A 26,444-nucleotide genomic window follows, 5' to 3' on the forward strand; every position below is an offset into this window, starting at 1 on the left:
CTAGCTTAGTGAGAGACCTAGCTATAAATGATGTAGGAGGAAGTAGTCNAGAAGGAAAAGAAAGAAAAGACCCTAGAAATGTTCAAACTCTCGCTACTAGTAAGAGACCTAGCTATAAATGATGTAGAAGGAAAAGAGAGAAAAGACCCTAGAAATGATCAAACTCTCGCTACTAGTGAGAGACCTATTAAACTCTCGCTACTAGTGAGAGACCTAGCTATAAATGATGTAGGAGGAAAAGAAAAGACCCTAGAAATGTTCAAACTCTCGCTACTAGTGAGAGACCTATCAAACTCTCGCTACTAGTGAGAGACCTAGCTATAAATGATGTAGGAGGAAAAGTAGTGAGAGACCTAGCTATAAATGATGTAGGAGGAAAAGTAGTGAGAGACCTAGCTATAAATGATGTAGGAGGAAAAGTAGTATGATGTAGGAGGAAAAGAATAGGAGGAAAAGTAGTATGATGTAGGAGGAAAAGAAAAGACCTTAGAAATAGTCTCTCGCTACTAGTGAAAGACCTAGCTATAAATGATGTAGGAGGAAAAGTAGTGAGAGACCTAGCTATAAAAGATGTAGGAGGAAAAGTAGTATGATGTAAAAGGAAAAGAAAAGACCCTAGAAATGTTCAGACCTAGCTATAAATGTAGGAGGAAAAGTAGTATAAATGTAGGAGGAAAAGTAGTATGATGTAGGAGGAAAAGAAAAGACCCTAGAAATGTTCAAGGAGGAAAAGTAGTATGATGTAGGAGGAAAAGAAAAGACCCTAGAAATGTTCAAACCTAGCAGTCTCGCTACTAGTGAGAGACCCCTAGAAATGTTCAAACCTAGCAGTCTCGCTACTAGTGAGAAACCTAGCTATAAATGATGTAGGAGGAAAAGAATGAGAGACCAAGCTATAAATGATGTAGGAGGAAAAGAAAAGACCCTAGAAATGTTCAAAGAGACTCTCGCTACTACTGAGAGACCTAGTGAGAGACCTAGCTACCTAGCTATAAATGATGTAGGAGAAGAGACTCTCGCTACTACTGAGAGACCTACTACTGAGAGACCTAGCTATAAATGATGTAGGAGGAAAAGAAAAGACCCTAGAAATGTTCAAAGAGACTCTCGCTACTACTGAGAGACCTAGCTATAAATGATGTAGGAGGAAAAGAAAAGACCCTAGAAATGTTCAAAGAGAGACCTAGTGAGAGACCTAGCTACCTAGCTATAAATGATGTAGGAGGAAAAGAAAAGACCCTAGAAATGTTCAAACCTATAAATGTTCAAAGAGAAAGAGACTCTCGCTACTACTGAGAGACCTACTACTGAGAGACCTAGCTATAAATGATGTAGGAGGAAAAGAAAAGACCCTAGAAATGTTCAAAGAGATTCTCGCTACTACTGAGAGATCTAGCTATAAATGATGTAGGAGGAAAAGAAAAGACCCTAGAAATGTTCAAAGAGACTCTAGCTACTCTCGCTACTAAGACCATGATGTAGGAGGAAAAGAAAAGACCCTAGAAATGTTCAAAGAGACTCTCGCTACTAGTGAGAGACCTAGCTATAAATGATGTAGGAGGAAAAGAAAAGACCTTAGAAGTTTTCAAAGAGACTCACGCTACTAGTGAGAGACCTAGCTATAAATGATGTAGGAGGAAAAGAAAAGACCCTAGAAATGTTCAAAGAGACTCTCGCTACTAGTGAAAGACCTAGCTATAAATGATGTAGGAGGAAAAGAAAAGACCCTAGAAATGTTCAAAGAGACTCTATCTACTAGTGTGAGACCTAGCTATAAATGATGTAGGAGGAAAAGAAAACACGCTAGAAATGTTCCTGAATGAATTATGGGATGAGCTCATTATATTAAGCCAAGGTGGTCTCGATGCTGAAAACAAAGAGACTCTCGCTACTAGTGAGAGACCTAGCTAGAAATGTTCCTGAATGAATTATGGGATGAGCTCATTATATTAAGCCAAGGTGGTCTCGATGCTGAAAGCAAAGAGACTCTCGCTACTAGTGAGAGACCTAGCTATAAATGATGTAGGAGGAAAAGAAAAGACCCTAGAAATGTCCCCAGCATCGAGACTCTCGCTACTAGTGAGACCTAGCTATAAATGATGTACGAGGAAAAGAAAAGACCCTAGAAATGTTCCCCCATACCTACTTGGAATACCCCCTACCCCCTTCCCAAAGAGACTCTCGCTACTAGTGAGAGACCTAGCTATAAATGATGTAGGAGGAAAAGAAAAGACCCTAGAAATGTCCCCAGCATCGAGACTCTCGCTACTAGTGAGACCTAGCTATAAATGATGTACGAGGAAAAGAAAAGACCCTAGAAATGTTCCCCCATACCTACTTGGAATACCCCCTACCCCCTTCCCGAGCGGTTGAGCCTATTTCAAAAGCATCCTATCGCATGGATTCGTACTTAAACATGAAGGACCGAGACCATGACTCTCTTTTCCACAAAAGAAGTTGTTTTAAGTGTTTTTCGAAGTTTACAGATGAGCATGAGACGTTAGTGGCGACTCTGAGTATGTGAAAATTTAGGGTCTTTAATACTCAAGTGTTAAAAATAGTTTTCAGGTAATTGCATTGTTGTAGAACGAGAGTNCAATATAACCATACTAAAAATTCAAAACTTAATTCCAAGAAAGCTCTTGAATTTGAAGGAAAGTTTAAATGTTTCGTTCTTCCTTGATTCTTGACAGAATTGAGTGATTGAAAAGACAAGAATAGTTCTATTGAACCGTGACCACGGACATCTGTTCAATGCATATTCATGTGATTGATGTAGCCATACTACACCTTACTGTCCTCTTGGTATCTCTTCCTTGTGTTTTCTGTTCATGAAAATGATTCGAACTCTTGTGGTGTTCCTAGAGCTACCCACCTCTCATTATTTACGTTTCACCCTGCTGGAGTTTAAAGGTCACTACTAGAGCATTACCATCAATTAAGGAGTGATTACAATCATATAGGTTCCGTAGGCTCTATTCCAAATGCAACATGTCCATCTTCCTAGCATCACACAATGCTTTTACNTTGGCTAGCCCATCCCTCAGGACCATAGAGTCACCTAAGCTTAAGGGATGTGATCCCCGTGTCCTGGTTAGCTAATAGGTTATTCGACGTGGACTTATACTCCCCTCTCAAGAAGAGGTTTACAACACAGTGGCCCTGTTCAGGAGACCATGAGTCATTCCACAAAGCTGAAGCTCACATTATTATAGTTGGCATGTGCTTAGTTCGCCACCAGATTGGAAAGGGTAGTGGAGGATCTGTAGACACCGTTACACTGTTATCAGCCTGGAGAACTCTTTTCTGACATAACATTAAACATATAAAACATCACTCATCACAAATCTTATCGTAGGAAAATTTTTATAATTTTTTTCATCATGCATACCACCACACTCATCCATATTTCTCAACTCATATTCTAGTCATGCATATTTTCTTTCTAGCATTGCATAATACATAAAATAGCATGGTTCTCACAAATCTCAACCTAGGGGCATAACGATAATTTTCTTACATACATAAGTATACACTCACCCAAAAACAACCTTTAGTCTTTAACATGCATTATCTAACCACCTAAGGTAAGGAATGTTTGTGTGCTAACACGTCCTAGCGATACCTACAAGTACTATTTGCCTAAAGTTCGTGTGGTTACTTACTTGGATGACGTGTGTCTTCCTGAGCAAGCTTCTTCGCATGTTAGGAGCTCCAAAATTCCTGGAATCTCTCTCACACCCAATAACCTATGCATTCAACTCCTTCGTCAAAGTTCCTAAACTTCCAAACCAGTTTTTTATTCTTTTTTTATATATATACTCTTTAATTTTATAACTGTCTCCGAACAATTCAAATCAACTTAGTTTCTTCACAAAAATCGTAAACTTTTAATTGATGGTTAAGAAGGTGTTTTTTTCATAATTTTTAGTCAATCACACCAATAAATAATGGAGTCCAAAAATCATCAAAAACAAAAAATTGACAAATATTTTCAGCCACTAGATGTTTATCAGAATGCCACCTTCGGGTATGAATCAACTCCAACTTCCTTCATGAAACTTATGCAAAATCCCTCCAATATAACCATACTAAAAATTCAAAACTTAATTCCAAGAAAGCTCTTGAATTTGAAGGAAAGTTTAAATGTTTCGTTCTTCCTTGATTCTTGACAGAATTGAGTGATTGAAAAGACAAGAATAGTTCTATTGAACCGTGACCACGGACATCTGTTCAATGCATATTCATGTGATTGATGTAGCCATACTACACCTTACTGTCCTCTTGGTATCTCTTCCTTGTGTTTTCTGTTCATGAAAATGATTCGAACTCTTGTGGTGTTCCTAGAGCTACCCACCTCTCATTATTTACGTTTCACCCTGCTGGAGTTTAAAGGTCACTACTAGAGCATTACCATCAATTAAGGAGTGATTACAATCATATAGGTTCCGTAGGCTCTATTCCAAATGCAACATGTCCATCTTCCTAGCATCACACAATGCTTTTACATACGCTGAGGAAACTTGGGTAATATGAAGCTCTAGATCTCATCATTGGAATCGGTAATAAAGTGGTCCATCCTCATCATCACTATACTAACCAACACTAGCACAAACCTTGTCAGTTCAAGGGGCACTAAATCATACTCCTTGATTGTCTTCATACCCTGTTGAAGGAAGGCTATATAATTCGTGAGTCTTACTATCACTTAGTAGTACGTCATTAGGTAGACACCTTTAAACTTGGACTACGTCACTAGTCCTTCCTCAATGTCGAGTATTTTCAGGGTGTTGTTCTACTAAAATGTGTCATGCCTTTCAACATGTACATGGCACAGGGTACTAAATACCATATAAGAANCAAGAAGAGGTTTACAACACAGTGGCCCTGTTCAGGAGACCATGAGTCATTCCACAAAGCTGAAGCTCACATTATTATAGTTGGCATGTGCTTAGTTCGCCACCAGATTGGAAAGGGTAGTGGAGGATCTGTAGACACCGTTACACTGTTATCAGCCTGGAGAACTCTTTTCTGACATAACATTAAACATATAAAACATCACTCATCACAAATCTTATCGTAGGAAAATTTTTATAATTTTTTTCATCATGCATACCACCACACTCATCCATATTTCTCAACTCATATTCTAGTCATGCATATTTTCTTTCTAGCATTGCATAATACATAAAATAGCATGGTTCTCACAAATCTCAACCTAGGGGCATAACGATAATTTTCTTACATACATAAGTATACACTCACCCAAAAACAACCTTTAGTCTTTAACATGCATTATCTAACCACCTAAGGTAAGGAATGTTTGTGTGCTAACACGTCCTAGCGATACCTACAAGTACTATTTGCCTAAAGTTCGTGTGGTTACTTACTTGGATGACGTGTGTCTTCCTGAGCAAGCTTCTTCGCATGTTAGGAGCTCCAAAATTCCTGGAATCTCTCTCACACCCAATAACCTATGCATTCAACTCCTTCGTCAAAGTTCCTAAACTTCCAAACCAGTTTTTTATTCTTTTTTTATATATATACTCTTTAATTTTATAACTGTCTCCGAACAATTCAAATCAACTTAGTTTCTTCACAAAAATCGTAAACTTTTAATTGATGGTTAAGAAGGTGTTTTTTTCATAATTTTTAGTCAATCACACCAATAAATAATGGAGTCCAAAAATCATCAAAAACAAAAAATTGACAAATATTTTCAGCCACTAGATGTTTATCAGAATGCCACCTTCGGGTATGAATCAACTCCAACTTCCTTCATGAAACTTATGCAAAATCCCTCCAATATAACCATACTAAAAATTCAAAACTTAATTCCAAGAAAGCTCTTGAATTTGAAGGAAAGTTTAAATGTTTCGTTCTTCCTTGATTCTTGACAGAATTGAGTGATTGAAAAGACAAGAATAGTTCTATTGAACCGTGACCACGGACATCTGTTCAATGCATATTCATGTGATTGATGTAGCCATACTACACCTTACTGTCCTCTTGGTATCTCTTCCTTGTGTTTTCTGTTCATGAAAATGATTCGAACTCTTGTGGTGTTCCTAGAGCTACCCACCTCTCATTATTTACGTTTCACCCTGCTGGAGTTTAAAGGTCACTACTAGAGCATTACCATCAATTAAGGAGTGATTACAATCATATAGGTTCCGTAGGCTCTATTCCAAATGCAACATGTCCATCTTCCTAGCATCACACAATGCTTTTACATACGCTGAGGAAACTTGGGTAATATGAAGCTCTAGATCTCATCATTGGAATCGGTAATAAAGTGGTCCATCCTCATCATCACTATACTAACCAACACTAGCACAAACCTTGTCAGTTCAAGGGGCACTAAATCATACTCCTTGATTGTCTTCATACCCTGTTGAAGGAAGGCTATATAATTCGTGAGTCTTACTATCACTTAGTAGTACGTCATTAGGTAGACACCTTTAAACTTGGACTACGTCACTAGTCCTTCCTCAATGTCGAGTATTTTCAGGGTGTTGTTCTACTAAAATGTGTCATGCCTTTCAACATGTACATGGCACAGGGTACTAAATACCATATAAGAAGCTCAAATATTGTAAAGTCATCTTGATAGCCTCCAACAACGCTTCTACCGCGCCTTTGATCCAAGAACTTGGTACCACGTGACCGAAGAAGGCCACTACTAGCAACTAAACTCGTCACTTTGGTTCTTGGCGTAAGATTAGTGAGCTCATAATACCAATAGAACTTCCCTCAGGTGTGTATAACTAGTGAGCTCATAACAACAACAGAATTCTCCTCAGGTATTCTCTATGAACTAACATCATCTTGGTGTATTTCGTCAAATAAAACTATGATGACAGTATCGAGAAAGTCAACTGAACGTTCAGATCGAAGGACTTAACAATAAACTCTCCTAACTCATGATAGCTCCCGAAAGCATTCTTCGATATGTCCCTCTCTTTGATCCTCATCCAAAGGTATCCTAGCCTTGCCAAGACTCTTATGGTATTTACTGCCTCACCAAAAATAGTCTCATAATTTCATTTCATGTGACCAACACAAGTCTTTCCTCACAGAGAGATGCCTTGTTACATAGCTAGTACTAATACTCATCTAAGTTAAATACGGACTTTTTGGAAGTAAATAATCCTTATATAAGTCCTCTACGTTCACCTAGGCTAGTTCCTGTAATGTCTTATGAGTGATCTAGTCACATCTCCTCTCGTAGTGATATCCCATCACTGACTTTTCGAGCCTATAAACCTCTTAGGTTCTTATACAACATCACATGGAACTCATTAAAAAATCTTGTGTGGTATCTAGCTTCCCTTAAACTTTGGGGATGCTTCCTCTACAAATAGGCGTAATATCCTATGTCCAGGTTTTCCCTGAGACATACCATATTTCTTGCTAGCTTTACTTGTTTACAAGTCACCATATCTACTACCACTCTCGTAGTTTCGATAATTACATTTTTTAGGCTCTACATCTATATGAGAATCCTTCACAAGTATGGTCATCACACTCATGTGTGAAACTAGAGTCCTACTCTTTGTATTCCATATAATCTATTTAAAGGTAGGTTACTATTATCATGGCACCTGGACTCTTCTCTCTCTAGTCGGTGTAGATGCGATAACGGCTGGACTCTTTTCCTATNTCGCATGTTAGGAGCTCCAAAATTCCTGGAATCTCTCTCACACCCAATAACCTATGCATTCAACTCCTTCGTCAAAGTTCCTAAACTTCCAAACCAGTTTTTTATTCTTTTTTTATATATATACTCTTTAATTTTATAACTGTCTCCGAACAATTCAAATCAACTTAGTTTCTTCACAAAAATCGTAAACTTTTAATTGATGGTTAAGAAGGTGTTTTTTTCATAATTTTTAGTCAATCACACCAATAAATAATGGAGTCCAAAAATCATCAAAAACAAAAAATTGACAAATATTTTCAGCCACTAGATGTTTATCAGAATGCCACCTTCGGGTATGAATCAACTCCAACTTCCTTCATGAAACTTATGCAAAATCCCTCCAATATAACCATACTAAAAATTCAAAACTTAATTCCAAGAAAGCTCTTGAATTTGAAGGAAAGTTTAAATGTTTCGTTCTTCCTTGATTCTTGACAGAATTGAGTGATTGAAAAGACAAGAATAGTTCTATTGAACCGTGACCACGGACATCTGTTCAATGCATATTCATGTGATTGATGTAGCCATACTACACCTTACTGTCCTCTTGGTATCTCTTCCTTGTGTTTTCTGTTCATGAAAATGATTCGAACTCTTGTGGTGTTCCTAGAGCTACCCACCTCTCATTATTTACGTTTCACCCTGCTGGAGTTTAAAGGTCACTACTAGAGCATTACCATCAATTAAGGAGTGATTACAATCATATAGGTTCCGTAGGCTCTATTCCAAATGCAACATGTCCATCTTCCTAGCATCACACAATGCTTTTACATACGCTGAGGAAACTTGGGTAATATGAAGCTCTAGATCTCATCATTGGAATCGGTAATAAAGTGGTCCATCCTCATCATCACTATACTAACCAACACTAGCACAAACCTTGTCAGTTCAAGGGGCACTAAATCATACTCCTTGATTGTCTTCATACCCTGTTGAAGGAAGGCTATATAATTCGTGAGTCTTACTATCACTTAGTAGTACGTCATTAGGTAGACACCTTTAAACTTGGACTACGTCACTAGTCCTTCCTCAATGTCGAGTATTTTCAGGGTGTTGTTCTACTAAAATGTGTCATGCCTTTCAACATGTACATGGCACAGGGTACTAAATACCATATAAGAAGCTCAAATATTGTAAAGTCATCTTGATAGCCTCCAACAACGCTTCTACCGCGCCTTTGATCCAAGAACTTGGTACCACGTGACCGAAGAAGGCCACTACTAGCAACTAAACTCGTCACTTTGGTTCTTGGCGTAAGATTAGTGAGCTCATAATACCAATAGAACTTCCCTCAGGTGTGTATAACTAGTGAGCTCATAACAACAACAGAATTCTCCTCAGGTATTCTCTATGAACTAACATCATCTTGGTGTATTTCGTCAAATAAAACTATGATGACAGTATCGAGAAAGTCAACTGAACGTTCAGATCGAAGGACTTAACAATAAACTCTCCTAACTCATGATAGCTCCCGAAAGCATTCTTCGATATGTCCCTCTCTTTGATCCTCATCCAAAGGTATCCTAGCCTTGCCAAGACTCTTATGGTATTTACTGCCTCACCAAAAATAGTCTCATAATTTCATTTCATGTGACCAACACAAGTCTTTCCTCACAGAGAGATGCCTTGTTACATAGCTAGTACTAATACTCATCTAAGTTAAATACGGACTTTTTGGAAGTAAATAATCCTTATATAAGTCCTCTACGTTCACCTAGGCTAGTTCCTGTAATGTCTTATGAGTGATCTAGTCACATCTCCTCTCGTAGTGATATCCCATCACTGACTTTTCGAGCCTATAAACCTCTTAGGTTCTTATACAACATCACATGGAACTCATTAAAAAATCTTGTGTGGTATCTAGCTTCCCTTAAACTTTGGGGATGCTTCCTCTACAAATAGGCGTAATATCCTATGTCCAGGTTTTCCCTGAGACATACCATATTTCTTGCTAGCTTTACTTGTTTACAAGTCACCATATCTACTACCACTCTCGTAGTTTCGATAATTACATTTTTTAGGCTCTACATCTATATGAGAATCCTTCACAAGTATGGTCATCACACTCATGTGTGAAACTAGAGTCCTACTCTTTGTATTCCATATAATCTATTTAAAGGTAGGTTACTATTATCATGGCACCTGGACTCTTCTCTCTCTAGTCGGTGTAGATGCGATAACGGCTGGACTCTTTTCCTATTGCTCTTGACTTCAAGGTTCACTGGTCTACGCTGACGGTTTCACATCCTTGTCTCGGCGAGCCTGCTTGTCCATATTTGAGGATGACTTATTACACTATCACACAATCTTGATGACCACAAGCTACTACAATGCTGAGACCTCCACACTAAAATCCGAAGAAACTTATTATCTCTTGGGCGATCTTTCAACAGGAATATTCTTTGCCGCATAACTTATAGTTGGCATATTGCACATATCTCGTACTAGGCTTTAAGATATCTCAGCCCATCTCTATGGGTTGGACATCATGCACTCTGCGTCATCACCTCTCTATCTTCCTAAGGCTATGGTAATATCATGTGACACATTTTCACCCTCATCACCTTATCAAAACACTATAACTCAATCCACATCGACATATAGGGTAAATGTTCAGTATTTAACACCCCAAAATGTCATCATAACTACCACGTGACCCAAGACAATCATCAAATTCATATAGGTCTTACAACATAACATATATCACTAAAAAAGGTTAGACTACATACCTAGTCGTGGTAAGGTGTGTCGTTGATTTGAGTCACAGAGGTTTACGATTCTCTACCCTAAGAAAAAGTCTATAGAACCTAAAGTTCGACTACTCTAATATCAACCTGTCACAACTCGATTTTTTAGGCTTTAAATCTTGGACCATGACTAAGGAGACGAAGGCAAAATAAAATAAAAATAAAAAATAAAAATAAAATAAAACAACATATGAGAACCGGATAAGATTTCGATCGTAATAAAGACAACCACACAAAAATTAAATACAAAATATAATCTAATTATAAGACATTGTTGATTGAATTTAATATAGAGGGGAAAAGTGAGTTTCACATACAAATGCAAAACAAATTACAAAAGACTCAAACACAAAGATGGACTGACGTTCCGGAACGACTCCCCTAATGACTACATAACTCTCAAACGCTCCTCCACCTCGACCGACGGATTACAAACACGTGAAAAAGAAAGAGGAAAGAGGTGAGTATATAAATATGCTCAGTAAGTAACTACTTGTAGGCTTTCATCGCATCCTTAAACTAGTAGGTATCTGCGGGCTTTGCTCTTGGCCTTAGGAAGCTCGAGCCTACTCTCTACTGCTACCTGAGTATTCAGGGTGCTTCGAATTTCCAAGTAGAGCTTTAACTGATCAAGGATTCAATTTGGATACGGAGGGTAATTAACTAATTTCTTGCGTCACAGGTCTTATCTTTGGAATCTTTTCATAGTCTAATAAAGTATCATGACATTTGGATGTCATTTGGGTAATGAATCGAAGATAAGTTACCTTAGGGGTATTATGGTCATTTTACACCGTTACTTGGTTTAGCTCCTTAAATCTTGTCTAATGACCAAAAATCACATATATAATCTTAATATGCCATAATTTGTTTAGCATTAAAGTTTCATGGGTATTGGAGTTCATTGAGTGGGTCATTTTAACGCTTAAATTTCGAGCAAATCAATTAGTTGAGGGTCAACTCTTGGTTTTTGGTGTTTTTCTTTAATATATCATTGATTCTTTCTTAGTTTAAGGCTCATACTGAAATCTAAGCGTTTCGTAGAGTAATTCTTAAAAAAAGTCTAAGATGGCTACTTACCTCGTCGTCGATGTTCGAAACCTCCGTTCTCAAGCTTCCGATATCCAAATTACTTCAAATTTTCTTTCACAAAATCCTTGGTGTCTAATTTCTAGAATCATAATATTTTTTCATGAGAACGGATCTAGAAGAGGGATAAAATTAAGAAAAACTAAGAGAGGATCTAGTTTTGGGTTGACATGACCAATTTAGTTGAAACAACCATGTCAGCGTTCCAAAGGAAGAAGATGCGCACCAGCTTTTGTGCCCCCATCTGAAAACTCATCTCCTCTACTCTATGTTTACCATTTTTTCCTCGATTTCTTCATGAAACTTAAATATGGTGCCACAAGGAACAATTAGGGATTGATTTCATACCTTCTTGTAGATTGTATCATATGTTATTCACCTCCAAAATTCACTGAAAATCCTTTTCCTAGTTGGAGTTCAACCTAGAAAACTCTTATTGTGCAGTCAATCTAGAGCTTTTAAGGGTCCGATTTCTTCATGTAATTTCTTTTTTATTCTTTCCCTAATTAAAGGATTTTTTTTTGGAGGAACGCCTTTAAGTGTATGGCCTTAATTTTGGAAACCATTCATCGGTCTCCAATTCACCTGAAAATTCAAAAGTCCATTTTAATTCTCCATTTATCCATCAAAGTTACTCATATCAATTCTATTAAGCTAAAGAAAGGCTCAATTTTGAGAAAATTGGATTGTATATGGGAATTTGATCATTACCCCAATGTCAACCCAAAAATGACTTTTTTCAATGGGGCATACTCCACGACTTGTTAGCCTTAACCTTCATGATTTTCTATGGAAATGCTCGTTGAAAGTACAAAAAAATGAATGGGAAAGCCTTCATGAATTTACGTGTAGGCTCGAATTGGAATTTCAAGCTTTCTTTAAGTTTTTTTAATGGCAGTCCCTATTGGGGATTGGTGTTTGAGGCTCTTTCAACATTCGAGTCCTTTATAAAACTTGTTGGTAATCTTGTTTAGATAGTGTAGAAACAAGTTTGAAGATAAATTGTGGATTATAGCTCTCAAAGTTTGAAGAAATTCGAGAGAGAAAACCAAAAATATCAAGGGCTATAACTCAAGATTGATAGCTCGACTTAACTTGATTCTTGTTCCAAATGAAAGCCCATACCTCAAACTTTATAGAGAGAACTTAAATCGACATTGAAACCTCCAAAATTTTCATAATTTGGAGTTTGAGTTTTTTTATTTCTCGTCAGAAATATCCTCTTCGATTAGCAAGAAACTGACATCTAATTTAAATTCTAGTCGTTGGATATGATAAGGTGTGTCTCCTCTAGAATATACTCAAATTTGGTGAAGATCCAACAGTTGAAGACGAAGATACGAAGGATTTTCTGAGGCCGGCTCACTGTGGCATATCAGATTTTCTTAGTCATGGCATTTCGTAAATACTTCGAAATTCAATGATATTTTGGTAGTTTGACATTTTTAAAATATTTAGTATTATTATTATTATTATCTTTTTTTCTTTTTCTTTTTTTTAAATCAAAATTTTTCCTAAAACTTCTTTCCCTTTATGGGTCATTTTTTCACTCTTGACCACCCTAAAATTACTTCCGGATAAGAATTGAAAATTTAAGTTCCTTAAAAATTGAAAAAAATGACATATTGGTCCTTTATGCCTACTTTTTCCATCTTTTTTTTTTCAAAGGCATTAAATCTCTAAAATTACTTATTAGGATATTATGTTGTAATAAATAAGATTTAAATTTTTAGAAATTGTGTTAGTAGAATATTATATTATATTTTTTTCTAAAAATATTATTATATTTTACTTTTTTTTTTCTTATTTCTTTTCTTTTTCTTTAATGTATTATGTTAATGATAACACATCATATAAATTGCAGATAAAAAAATTGAAGATAAAAAAAAATATATATATATATATATATATATTCTAACATGACTATCTAATGAAGTAAGCATAGCCTAATCAAATTGAGTCATAATATTTAGACCCAAATTCAAATAAGTTGAAGGTGATCCCATCAAACGATATAATTTGGCCGAAAGTCAACCAATTCGAAACCCGACAAATATTTGAACCCGAAGTACTCAATAAACTTTTTGAAGGCTTCACTTTTGTAAACATTTAAAAAATAAAAATATCTTCAAAAATTTAAAAGACATAAAACTCTTTAAAGATTTAAAGTACTTCTGACATGTAGAAGACATTAATGCAATAAATCAAACTTGAATACAACACACCAGATCAACAAGGCAAAAGAAGATCCAACATACATAATCAACACGCTAGCATACACAACATACACAACATCTGTTTTGGCATCTTAGATGTGATACTAGATGTTGGTTTTGAGCTTTGGTTGAAGTACACCTAAACATATAATTGACGCAGAAATAACAACTTTAGGAGAGAGTTTCTTTGTAATGAATACCCAACTAGAGCTTTTGATATCATTTTATTAAAGAAACATTAAATTTTAAATTAGGTTCATTTTTTGTAAGTACCATTGATTCTTTAATAAAAAAATTTGTCTCAAGACAAGACTATCAAAGCTCGAGACAAAAACTATCCATACTTTGCAAATATGCAAACACATTGCATCGAACATTTGCATTTCCCTTCTTCTAGTCCATGCTCAAGAACCAATCAGAACCAGACACTTGATGCTAAGCCCTGAAGGGGGGTGGACACGAGGAGGTGTGCCAGCAAGAACGCTGGACTACGAAGGGGATGGATTAGGGGGTCCCACACCAATTGGAGAAGGGAACGAGTGCCAGCGATGACGCTGGGCCCTAAAGAGGGGTGGATTGTGAGATCTCACATCGGTTAGGGAGGAGAACAAAGCATTCTTTATAATAGTGTGGAAGCCTCTCCCTAGCATACGCATTTTAAAAATCTTGAGGGGAAGCTCGAAAGGGAAAGCTCAAAGAGGACAATATATGTGTAAGGATCGGGTTGCCTCAATGACTCCAAAGAGATGGATAAATTTTTTCGTGAAATAAAACAAACCAAATTTTATACTTATATTATATCAAAATAAATTTTATACAAAGTATTTAAAACACATAACATTAGTTAAAACAAAAATAAGGAATGACACCAAAATATTTTAACACAAAAAGGGTTGAAGGACGACGGGTGAGGTTTGTCTATTGCACTGGCTCCAGAGTCTGCTCCCAACCTCCACCAGCTCCTTATGACTTGGAAAAAAAATAGAAAATAAGGAATGAGTACAAAGACTCAGTAAGCAGCCTACTTATAGGCTCTTAATCATGTCGTTGATATGGTAGGGTATCACACTCCCTTTCTTGTTCTTGTCGTGAGTACTTAGGCCCTTTAGTTTCTTGTTCTTGACTGATGGGTTCTTATCATCTTTTATCCCGAGGATCTTGGTCCTTGGATTCTCAAACCTTGGTTATTCTCTAAGGGTCTTAGTACTATGGTTCTTAGTTCTTGGTTATTGTCCTTAACTTGGATCTTGATCCATGTTCTAGTCCATGATCTTTCTCTTGTTCTTGGTTCTTTCTAGGTTCTTGTTATGTTTCTTAATTTTTTTTCTCCAAGACACTCCCCTTAGAGTTTACGGTACTAGTTATAAACCTGTCAACCTGTGTCCGAGACTTCATGCATTCCAAGCGACACAGTCTTAATATTACGCTCAAGGCTTCATGCGTTCGAAGCAGCGTACTATAAGTTTTGAGCATGATGTATCATGGGAGGTCTTAGGACGTTCTTGATTCTTGGCTAAGATAACTTACTATCTTCTTATTCCATCATGGCCTTAGATTATTCCCCATGATAGACCATAAAAGTCAAATGATCGATGTATGCATGAACAGGGCATAGACCATAAAGGTCACGTGATTGGTGCATGCATGAACCTGACATCCTACAAATCTTTGGGTACCCAATAACATAGTGCACGTCATCTCATCTAGGTGAGAGAAACATGAGGCCAAATCATGACATCCTCCAAGGAAACATGGTGCATGGTATCCCACCTAGAAGAGGAAACATGGCCTCTGAAAGCACTGCGTGGTGGGAGGTCATGAGTCACAATTGGACATGTTTAAAGTATTACCTAGAATTCTTGAGTTTTTTAGTCTGAGGACCTTGGTCCCTTATCCTTAAGTGGTTCCTAGCATTCTTCTTGCCTTGGTAGTTGTAGAGCTTGTATGATATTATTCGTGGTTCTCAATCTTGTAAGTTTTTAAGGTTCGTAATTCCTTTAGGCATAATTTGTAACATGCATTCGTAATCATATGAATCTATCATAATAACTAGCATGAGTTATTCTAGAATGTTATAGATTCATAATGGATTCCTTATAGGGTTCTAAAAGGGTCTTGAATCTTGAGGTGTTTCCTTTATGCGTTTAAGTTCTATCTTAGTTTATGTTCCAAACTTGCTCCAATCAACATGAAATCTTGAACCTATCCTCATGTCATTTAGAATAGGCCTTACAGAAAATAGTTAGTAATTTGGAGCATGTTTAGACCTTGAGGTAGGATATGACTTCTTATTTCGTTTTCAAGAACTAAACCTTAGAGGTTTTCATGTCATGCATCGTATTTTAGCCCTAAAAACTCTTCCAAAGTAACCCTTAATTTTTTTCCCATGAGTGCATAGGTGGCGTCGTCATAATCGTGGCATCCTGCTGGTAAATCGTGATGTAGGGCATCTCATTTAGGTGAGGGAAATAATAAGTCCATCATGACATCCTGCTCATGGTACATATTGGGCATCCCACCTAAAGAGGAATAGGGGTCTCGTGATAATTTCGTGATGGGAGATAATGGTTACTTCGGGCATGGATCCTACCAACCTATTAAGCATGATATTTGCATTAACCTAGGTGTTTTATTGGATTCTTGGTGACCCTAGAGTCTATGCATAATGTCTTGGGTCAAACTTGGAACTTTTAAGTTCTTTTTAGGAATAGCCCAACATGATCTTGTGCGCATAGAATCTTATTAGCGATCAAGGGTATATGTGGGGAATCTCTTACTTCATGTATACCTCGTTAGTCATCCTAGGAGGTAAAGTCGTATGTATCGTGATGAACGTTTTTTCCCATATCTTTGTTTCGCTACCTAACATTTTTCAATGACTCCAAAACTTCATTACGTTATACAACCTCCTACGATAACGATTCATACAAGATTTCATAATATTTTGAGGTCATTTAGGGCTTAACCCATATGTAGTCTTTCGTAGGGGCATTATGGTCATTTTTCACTATTGCTTGGTTTTCCTACTTAACATCCAATGACCACAAAAATTCAAACAAAACCTCAGCATGCTATAATATGCACAGACTTAAAATTTCATAAGCGGCCGAGTTCATTTAATGGGTTTTTTTAACGTTACCTAAATCCCAAGCAATTTGATTGGTTTGAGGTCTTAACTCATGGTTCTTTAGATTTTTCCTTCATATAACCTTAAATCATACTTGGTTTATGGTTCATATAGAAATCCAAGTGATTCTTACCAGTATTTCTTAAGAAATAATCCAAGGTCTTATCTCATCGTCGACATTCGGGATTTCCATTTTTGAGCTTCTGATATCTAAATTACTTCAAATTTTCCTCCACGGACTTCTTATTGTGTCTAGTTTATGGAACCATAAACATTTTCATGAGAACCCGTCTGAAAAGGGAGTAAAATTGAGAAAACCCAAAGAAAGATCGGATTTTGGGTTGACTTGGCCAGTTTAGTTGAACCGGCCACGTCATCGTCTTCTTCCTCTGGAAAGGAAGAAAACGCGCGTTTTCATCATGCCGCTATCTGAAACTTGAACTCCACAACTCTGATCACTTTATTTCTCCAATCTATTTCTTCGTGAAACTTAAAGATGATGTTACAGGGAAGATCTAGGGATCGATTTCATTCCTTCTCGTGGATCATAGCCTAAAATATTCGCCTTCAAAGTTTGTCCAAAATCAATTTTCTCGTCGGAGCTAAAAACGAGGATTTCTTATTGGGTAGCCAATTCTAGGGGTTTTCAAGATCCGATTTCTTCATGGAACCTCTTCCATATCCTTTTCTCAAGCTAAAAGAATTAGTTTGGAGAGACACCCTTGAGTCTATGTCCCCAATTTTGGAGAATTGTCCTAGTTTGAAAGTTACCCAAAACACTAGAAAATCGATCTCCTAAGTAGCTTGTTTTACAAAATTTTCGCTCTCGATTCCTTCATCAAAGTTACTCAACTTCTTCCTCTGAAGCTAAAAGAATGCTCAATTTGGAGAAAAAGGGACCGTAGATAGGAATTCGATACTTACCTCCAATTTGAGGCCAAAACTGATTTTCTTCAATTGGGCTCATTCCTGCAATTATTTCTCTTCGAGGTCTTCTATGGAAACATTCCTTGGAGGTGCAGAAACTGATTGGGATCGTCCTTGCTCGACGAATTATCGTGTATCCTCGGATTGAATTTTCAAGTTTTCCTTGAAACTCTTCAATGACGGATTGGATTGGGGGAATGGTTTCTGGGTAGTTTCAACACTCTATTCCTTCATAGAACTTGTGAGTAATCTTGTTTAGAAACGGTAGGAACAAGTTTGAAGGGAAATGATGTTGAATTGCTCTCGAATTTGGGTGAAATCCAAGAGTAGGAAACCCAAAATCTAAACGCTTATAGCTTACAATTGGGAGCTCAACCTTGCTCGATTCTTGTTCCATATTGTTGCCCCAACTTCAGACTTTGGAGGAGCTTAAACCAATATTGAGAGCTCCAGAATTATCGTGATTTGAAGATTGAACTTTATGATGATCTCAGCTCCGATCAGAACCTTACCGACCTTTGTTTTGAATACTAGCGGTTGGATGTGATGATCTATGCTTGTTCTAGATCCTATCCAATTTAGGAGGAGATCCAATGACTGTGATTTATTGTAGTGGATAAAAAGCTTTGATTTCATAATTATTATTTTTTTTTTTAGATTTAAAGGGTAGTGAGAGTAAATCATAGAATTCTGTGAAACTTTCCCTCATAAATTTGAGCATCATTTTTGCCATTTTTAAGTTTCATGGATCAAGTTTAGTTTTGGAGTGACTCAATTTAATCTTGCTTTTAGATTTTTTTTTTATCGTAATCTAATTCTAGCCTATTCTCTTTGGTTGATCCAAATTTTGTAGGAGAGGTGTTAATTTTTTTGATTCGAGGGTTTTTGTTTCCTCAAAAGTTTGGATCGTTGGACTGAGGATTAGGGTTATCTTATCATATTCTTAACGGCATAATCGTTGTTTCCAAACTTTAGGTTCTTATATTTATCCTCAAAGGTCAAGAGGTGCATCTCCCCACACTCATTGTTGAAGTATCTGATTTGTAATTCTTTAGTCGCTTCATCCTTCAAAAGCACTTTAACAAGGGATTGCCACAATCTAATCATCAATAGAAATTCTTCTTTAGAGAATGTGACAATCCTACGCTTGAGATCAAAGCTCAAACATTTAGTCTCTTGGTAATAAAATATGATTGACCAAAAATAAATCGAAACAAATAAACCGAAAATGAAAATAAGATTGAAAAATGTGATGTATAATCAACCTAAAATGTTCGAAACATAAAATTAAAAAAAAATAAAAATAAAAATAAAAATAAAAATAAAAATTATCGATGATAACTTTAGAGGAGCATTATGAGATATTTTAAGACGAAAAGACAATAGGCTTTATGGAAGGGCAACGTAGTAATTTCACCTTAATGAAGCAAAAAAGTTATACAACTTAAATCTTATTAAGGAACTCGTGAGTTTCATGTCCATCTCTAGATTTACGACTCGATCCATAGATATAAGACTCAATGGAATATTTGAAACATGTATGATACTAAATTTTCAACGAATCCTGAATATTGTTTTTATAGGCATTATTTGTTACTCAAATCGTTCTTTATTGCTAAATTAAATTATAAGTTTACTTCGTAAACTTTTAAATTTGTATTTATCTCCATTCCAAGAATGTCTGATAAATCATTGAATTTTTAATTTTGTATCAATAAACTATTAATTTTTAAATATGGGATAAGTTATTAAATTTTTATTTTGTTAGTTTTATTTACAATTTTGTACCCATTTTACCCTTTCTCTCAAAATTAGTGATAAGAAAAGACCCACATCGCTCAAGTTAGCGGCAGGAAGGCATCACATCACTATAAATACAAGACACTATCAATTCAAGAGAGATACTTACCTGGACGAGGTCGATGGGCGATCAAGAAGGCCCATGGCCTAGATTGGTGACCTCCATTGCACATAAAGGAGGGGTGCCCGTCTAAGGTCTGCCCAAAGTGGCAGAGCCTACGTCATAATTTGTGGTAGTGGGGCTTGCGTTCGCGCAGCCCCTATCAATATCCCCCAGTTTCAACCTTTTTTTTTATTGTTTGTTTATTCGCGTCCATGGAAATCGTACTGGGCACTGGACGACCCAATCAAGAATAGGCATTAAATTCTACATTATTGAAATCTCACCAGGTATTTTCCTGTCTCTATTTCGTCATTTTAATATGTGGAAAGGAATTGTGTCTGAAGTAGTAAATGTTCTTCATTTTAATTTTCGTTTTTTCTTAAACGAAAGATTCAGGAAGTGGGGTTTCTTAGCATTGGAGAAATAAAAAACTATAATAACCAACCTCCCTCCCTCACATGCCTGTGTTGCCTGTGTTAAGGATGGTTAGTCATAAGGATGGTTAGTCCCATTAGCTAGTCTTACCTTCGCTAACTCCCATTCGCTAGTCTCACATTCTCTAACTCATTCTCTAACTCAGAGGAGGATTATGGGCTCTCTGATTCCTGTGTTGAGGATTGTAGAGAGTCCCATTCGGATCATGGGCTCTCTGATTCCTGTGTTAAGGTGTAGAGAATCCCATTCGGATTATGGGCTCTCTGATTCCTGTGTTGAGGATTGTAGAGAGCCTCATTTGCTAATTAGAGTCCCCCATGGGCTCTCTAATTCCTGTGTTGAGGATCGTAGAGAGCCTCATTTGCTAATTAGAGTCTCCCATCCTCTAATTTAGAGGAGGATCAAGGATTGTAGAGAGTCTCATTTGCTAATTAGAGTCCCCATCCTCTAATTTAGAGGAGGATCAAGGATTGTAGAGAGTCTCATTTGCTAATTAGAGTCCCCCATCCTCTAATTTAGAGGAGGATCACAAGCGTTAATTTAGAAGAGGATCATGGCTTTATAAGTAAAGAATACATCCCGGCTTTATAAGTAAAGAATACATCCCGGCTTTATAAGTAAAGAATACATCCCTTTATAAGTAAAGAATACATCCCTTTATAAGTAAAGAATACATCCCTTTATAAGTAAAGAATACATCCATCGGAGCTTATGCTCGGTGGAGGCCCTGAGGATCATGGGTTTATATGTAAAGAATACATCCATCGGAGCTTATGCTCAAGGTGGAGGCCTTTGGGAAGCCCAAAGCAAAGCCTGGTGGAGGCCTCTTGGGAAGCCCAAAGCAAAGTCACGAGAAGTTATAGTTAGGGTGGATAATTTCATACCTTTGTGGAAAGTCTCATCATACCATTATGGAGAGTCGTGGTTCCTAACATGAAGGGGGTGGATATGAGATCTCACATCGATTAGAGAGGAGCACGAAACGTTATTTATAAGAGTATGGAAACATCTACATAACAAACACTTTTTAAAAACCTAAAAACTGTAGGGAAAGCCCAAAGTAAAAACCGTAGGGAAAGATGACAATAGCGCGCCTTGGACTTTTACAAAACTGAACTTCTGACAATATCTATTAGGGTAGACTTGGGTTGTTACAAAACTGAGCTTCTGACAATATTTACGAGCGGTAGACGCTGTTACAAAACTGAGCTTATGCTTAAAGTGGAGTGGGTACACAGCTGAGATTCTGCTTAAAGTGGAGTGGGCTTGAGCTGTTACAAAACTGAGCTTCTCAATGAGGACAATATCATACCAGTGTAGAGAGTCATGGTTCTTAACATCCTACTCAAAGTAGTGTAGAGAATCGTGGTTCCTAACATCCTGCCATCGAAATGAACTTTAGAAGTAATTAGACCCTCATGACTCAGTATTTGAAAGTTTCTTTGTTTGTGAAATTTTAGAGCTGAATCATGTCTTATTTCCTTTTCATTTCATGCATCGGGCTGAGTGGGGATTGCACCATAAGTAGCTGGCTGTTGTAGTTACAGTATTAGGTCTCAACTTCACCTTTCTTGAATGTTAGATCATTCCTTTGATGCATGGCGTCAAATCTCATTCCAGCTTTGAGGCTTTGTTAGTTTAGAGATGGGTTCAGTTAACTTGAAAACTATAGAGAACGGATTTCTTTAGGGTGCGGGATGTTACGGTCATGTTTGTTCAAGTCGTGTTGTCTATGGTCGCATGTTGGATGTCCTAATCATGCTTGTCTAGGACGTGTTGTCCATGATCTCATGCGCGTTTCAAACCGTTTATACTTGCTTTCATGTTAGATAGACTTCTGTTATTATTGTTGTGTCAATACATGGGTGTATGACTGGTCACTAAAGTTATGTCTACACCTGTCGGAGCTAAATATCCAAAAATGTACTACAGGGAAATGTGACTAGTTGTCAATTCTTCCTACTCGGGTTTTATGCTATCAAAGTCGTTTTAGGTCCATTTTGGACAAGCATCACGCCTCTCGGTTGGAGATGGAAATGAAGCATTCCTTACAAGGGTGTGGAAACTTCTCCCTAAAATATGCGTTTTAAAATTGTGAGGTTGACAATGATACATAACGGACCAAAATGGACAATATCTACTAGAGATGAGTTTGGGAGTTACATCTCATAAGTGAGCTATCAACCACTCTCATCTTTTGAAAGATCATTCTTATTTGATTTTGATACCATTATTATCTATACTACAAAAAAATATCAGCGTGAACCTATGGTAGGGTCGGGAAGGGACCTCACTGTTAGGGAGGACGGAAAATGCAATCATATGCATTCATGGTGGGACCTACTATTCTTGCTATATTTTGGACTCTATTTTCTTTCCTTGGTATGGTTGAATGCATAGTGTTTCTCTACACAAGGTTAACGTAAGTGCCCATAAACTCATAAGGAAAGCTTGTATTCGTACCCATTAGGCTTGACTCGTATACATATCCACTAGGCTTGGTTATGGGGTAGAGCACACTCATGCTATTGAAAACCAATAGGAAAAAAGGAGTGGTATCATATCATAGTGTATGGGTCCATACAAAACATCTTAGATAAGTATCATATACTCGTGACATACAATGTGTATGAGGTCTTGCATTTTCAAATAATTGTACAAGATTATGATGCACATCATACTTATTTTCCATGACATAACCTTTCAATGGTCTATACATATGTATATATAACATATCATTCATATCATACCGGACTAATCAAGTGTCTCATAAGACATAATGTGAACATGGTATCGTAGCATGCATATTCGGGAAAATATTAGAAAGGACTCCTTGTACGTAAATAATGTCTCTCATTTATCTATAATCATGTACACCCACATCCAATGACTAAAATTATAACAAGTAGAACAAAATACTTGTTGCTAGCAATTGACAATTGAGTGACCACGACTCCCATGCAACCACACTGCCGGTCAAAAGTTACTCCACGCTTCAGTCACTCCTCAAACCCCACCTGTGAGAAAACCATGAGGAGATGAAACGTTTATGTATATTGAAGAACGACGTCGGTGAGAAACTCACATTTACACCATACGAAGGTTGAAGCTCCAAGATAGAACTCAACAAGGATTCAAAACGCATAGGTAAGCCGAACAATACCCTTCTATCGTGTGTTTAGTTTAGAATCCCCGTTGGCGAGGAGGAAGTTAATTTGTAAATAACGGCAACGTCGTACCTCTCCATTCTCAGATTATACTAAGGTACTAACGCTCCCATGATGAATGAGGGTAACTAGAGGTGAAAGGCAACCCAAATTTGGGAAGTTAATTTCTACCTTTTCGACTATTCTGAAGCTGAATTTGACCTTATCGAAGGCGATTAAATTAAGGCTAGTATAATGCTCAATTTCTCAATTCAAGTTAAATTAGATTAGAAAATTAGAGTTATTAAGGAAATTGAGTGAATGTTCTATAGGAAATAGTTAGGCAACGCTTGGAATAAGATTCGAAGGACGAGCTCAAGCAATTATTTTAGGGAGAATGTCAGCCAAGACCAACCAAGAAAGTGGTCTTACTATCGGCTTGGTTAGAAGTTGTGTTATGTATGATGAAACGTGCCAGTGCTTTGCACTAAGGGTGTACATGGTCGGGATTGGGTTGGGTTGGGGAATTTTTTTGACGCAACCCAGAAGTTCGGGTTGGTTGGATTGGTAACCCAACCCAACCCGAAACTTTTCACAACCCAACCCAACCAACCCTCTATTTTCGGGTTGGGTCGGGGTTGAGTTGTCAATTTTTTTTTTTTAATTTTATTTATCCACAATTTATAATGATTCGGATACAATCTTAGATAAAATATATTAAAACTTCCCAAACAAACACAAATCAATCTATAATTATTCACACAAAAAAGAGGAAAAAACAAATTCAATAAAAAAACATGGAGCGAAAATTGTAACATATTAACCTAGTTCAACATGGTTATAAAACTAAAGACAACTAAATACTACATTTCTTGATAATTGATTAAAATAACCAACATGGTTATAAAACTAAAGACAACTAAGTACGACATCTCTTGATAATGGATTAAAATAACAATAAATCATGAAATTAAATAAACCATTAATTTATAGGTATTGTATATAACAAAATATATATATATATATATATATATATGTTAATTGAAATATGTATAAATTGTAACCTAACAAATAAATAATAAATACATTAGAATTTTAATATATTTAATTTATAAACAGTATAAAATTTTGTTTTTTATAATAATAATAAAATAACGAAATAATAAAAAAGAAATATATTTAATTTATAAACAGTATAAAATTTTGTTTTATATAATAATAATAAAATAACAAAATAATAAAAAAGAATTATGTAAATTAAAAATAATAAAATAACAAAATAATAAAAAGAAACATGTAAATTAAAAATAATAAAATAACAAAATAATAAAAAGAAACATGTAAATTAAAAATAATAAAATAAATATACGTGGGTCCTAAATTATTAAAAAAAATAAAATATATATATATATATATATATATATATATATATAAATTACGTGATCTTAAAGAGTCATAAATTATTTTTAAAAAAATAAAAAATATATATAAATCGTTATAGAATAAGGTTACAACAAATAAAATTAAAAATAATAAAATAACAAAATAATAAAAGAAAACATGTAAATTAAAAATAATAAAATTAAAAAAACATATATTTGCCTCACGTCAACATAAGTGTCCTTAGACAAGATTTCCTTAGTACCACTCTAGCAAATCCATTAATACAAAAAGATTCTTAATATATTTAATCTATTTTTATTTGGCTCGGGTCAATTCGAAGGTTTTGCCCAGAAACCAAAAACTGAACCAATTCAGTTTGGATTCAGAAAAAATGAACCCAACTCTACCCGAAATGTTAATCCAACCCCACCCAACCCTTATAGTTCGGGTTGTCGGGTTGAATGTACACCCCTACTTCGCACGTGTTATATGTCTGTTATGTGTGATGTGATTATCATATGCTATGCCTATGATATGATACGTTTATGATACGATATGATATGTCTATGATATGATGTAATAGCCCAAAAATAAATAAAGAAATAAAAAACAAATTATAAAGAAAAAAATAGTTAANAAAAAAAAAAAAAAAAAAAAAAAAAAAAAAAAAAAAAAAAAAAAAAAAAAAAAAAAAAAACTGGTCAGATTTGAGAATAAGTAAAATGGCTTTCAACAGATTGCAGATTCAGAGTTGGTCAGTTATTACGGTAAAATCCTATCTCATATTTCTTTTCCTTTATAGTTATCGTTATAAGAAATTAATTTAGTTATTGTTATAAGAAATTAATTTATGATCAAATCTTTCTATCTTACCGTCGGTAATAATCAGATCCCATATACAATTATTAGATTTTTGTTAGCATTTTAGTTATACGAAATAAGGTTATAAGGTTAGATTCAATAAAATTTTAGGTGGCAGATCTATAAACTAAAAGATGGTAGCCTATACTTAAAATTGGCCAGTAATATCTGTTTCCACAATTGAAAAACCTATTTACAGAAGGAAAAAAAAAAATGAGAGAGAGAGAGAGAGGGAGATTGAGGAAAGATTTGTTAAACAATATTTAACAATAAAAAGAAATATCAGAGGGCACTGAGCTGGTTTAGCTCCTTTAAATTTTGTCTAATAAAAAAGATCAGAATTTTTATCAGAGGGCAATTGAGCTTCTTTAAATTTTGTCCAACAAGATTAGAATTTTAAGATGGCTAATGTAAATTAGAGTAATAATTTTATAGAGTTAAAACTTGAAACTGATGTCATGAGCTTATATAGGTTGACTCGAATTTCAAAGGACAGAATCGAACTTTCATTAAAGATATATTTGTGACGACTTAAGCTATCCAGGTAAGTGACCTTACTATCGGCATGGTTATATTTGATGTTGACACGTGCCCTGTGGTTCTGCACGTGTCATATATATTGATATGTGTGAATTGTCTGTGGATCGATATGCTTCCTATATGTTATGTTATGTTATAATATGTGGTTTGTATGATAATAATTATGGTATGATGTGCTCAAGGATATGTTTGAGATAGGGTACGAGAAGGATGCACAAAACGAAATGTAACGATAGGAGTAAGATACGTTCATGAAACGTTAGAGTTAGGTTACATACCGGAGTGCTATGGATAGGAGAGATTGATGAAAGAATACGGTTAGGTTATGGGTAGAAAGGGATAGGTTTGTGATAGATTGATAGAACGAT

General features: G+C 35.9%; 1 non-coding gene across 1 annotated transcript; it reads left to right on the forward strand.

The window, feature by feature from the left end:
• Positions 1–19,709: 19,709 nt before the first annotated feature.
• Positions 19,710–19,872, forward strand: LOC111784348. The gene has a single exon (XR_002813528.1). It is a non-coding gene; the product is annotated as a U1 spliceosomal RNA (small nuclear RNA).
• Positions 19,873–26,444: the final 6,572 nt, after the last annotated feature.

The sequence above is a fragment of the Cucurbita pepo genome, unplaced genomic scaffold, assembly GCF_002806865.2.
Source record: "Cucurbita pepo subsp. pepo cultivar mu-cu-16 unplaced genomic scaffold, ASM280686v2 Cp4.1_scaffold000190, whole genome shotgun sequence".
Lineage (NCBI taxonomy): Eukaryota > Viridiplantae > Streptophyta > Magnoliopsida > Cucurbitales > Cucurbitaceae > Cucurbita > Cucurbita pepo.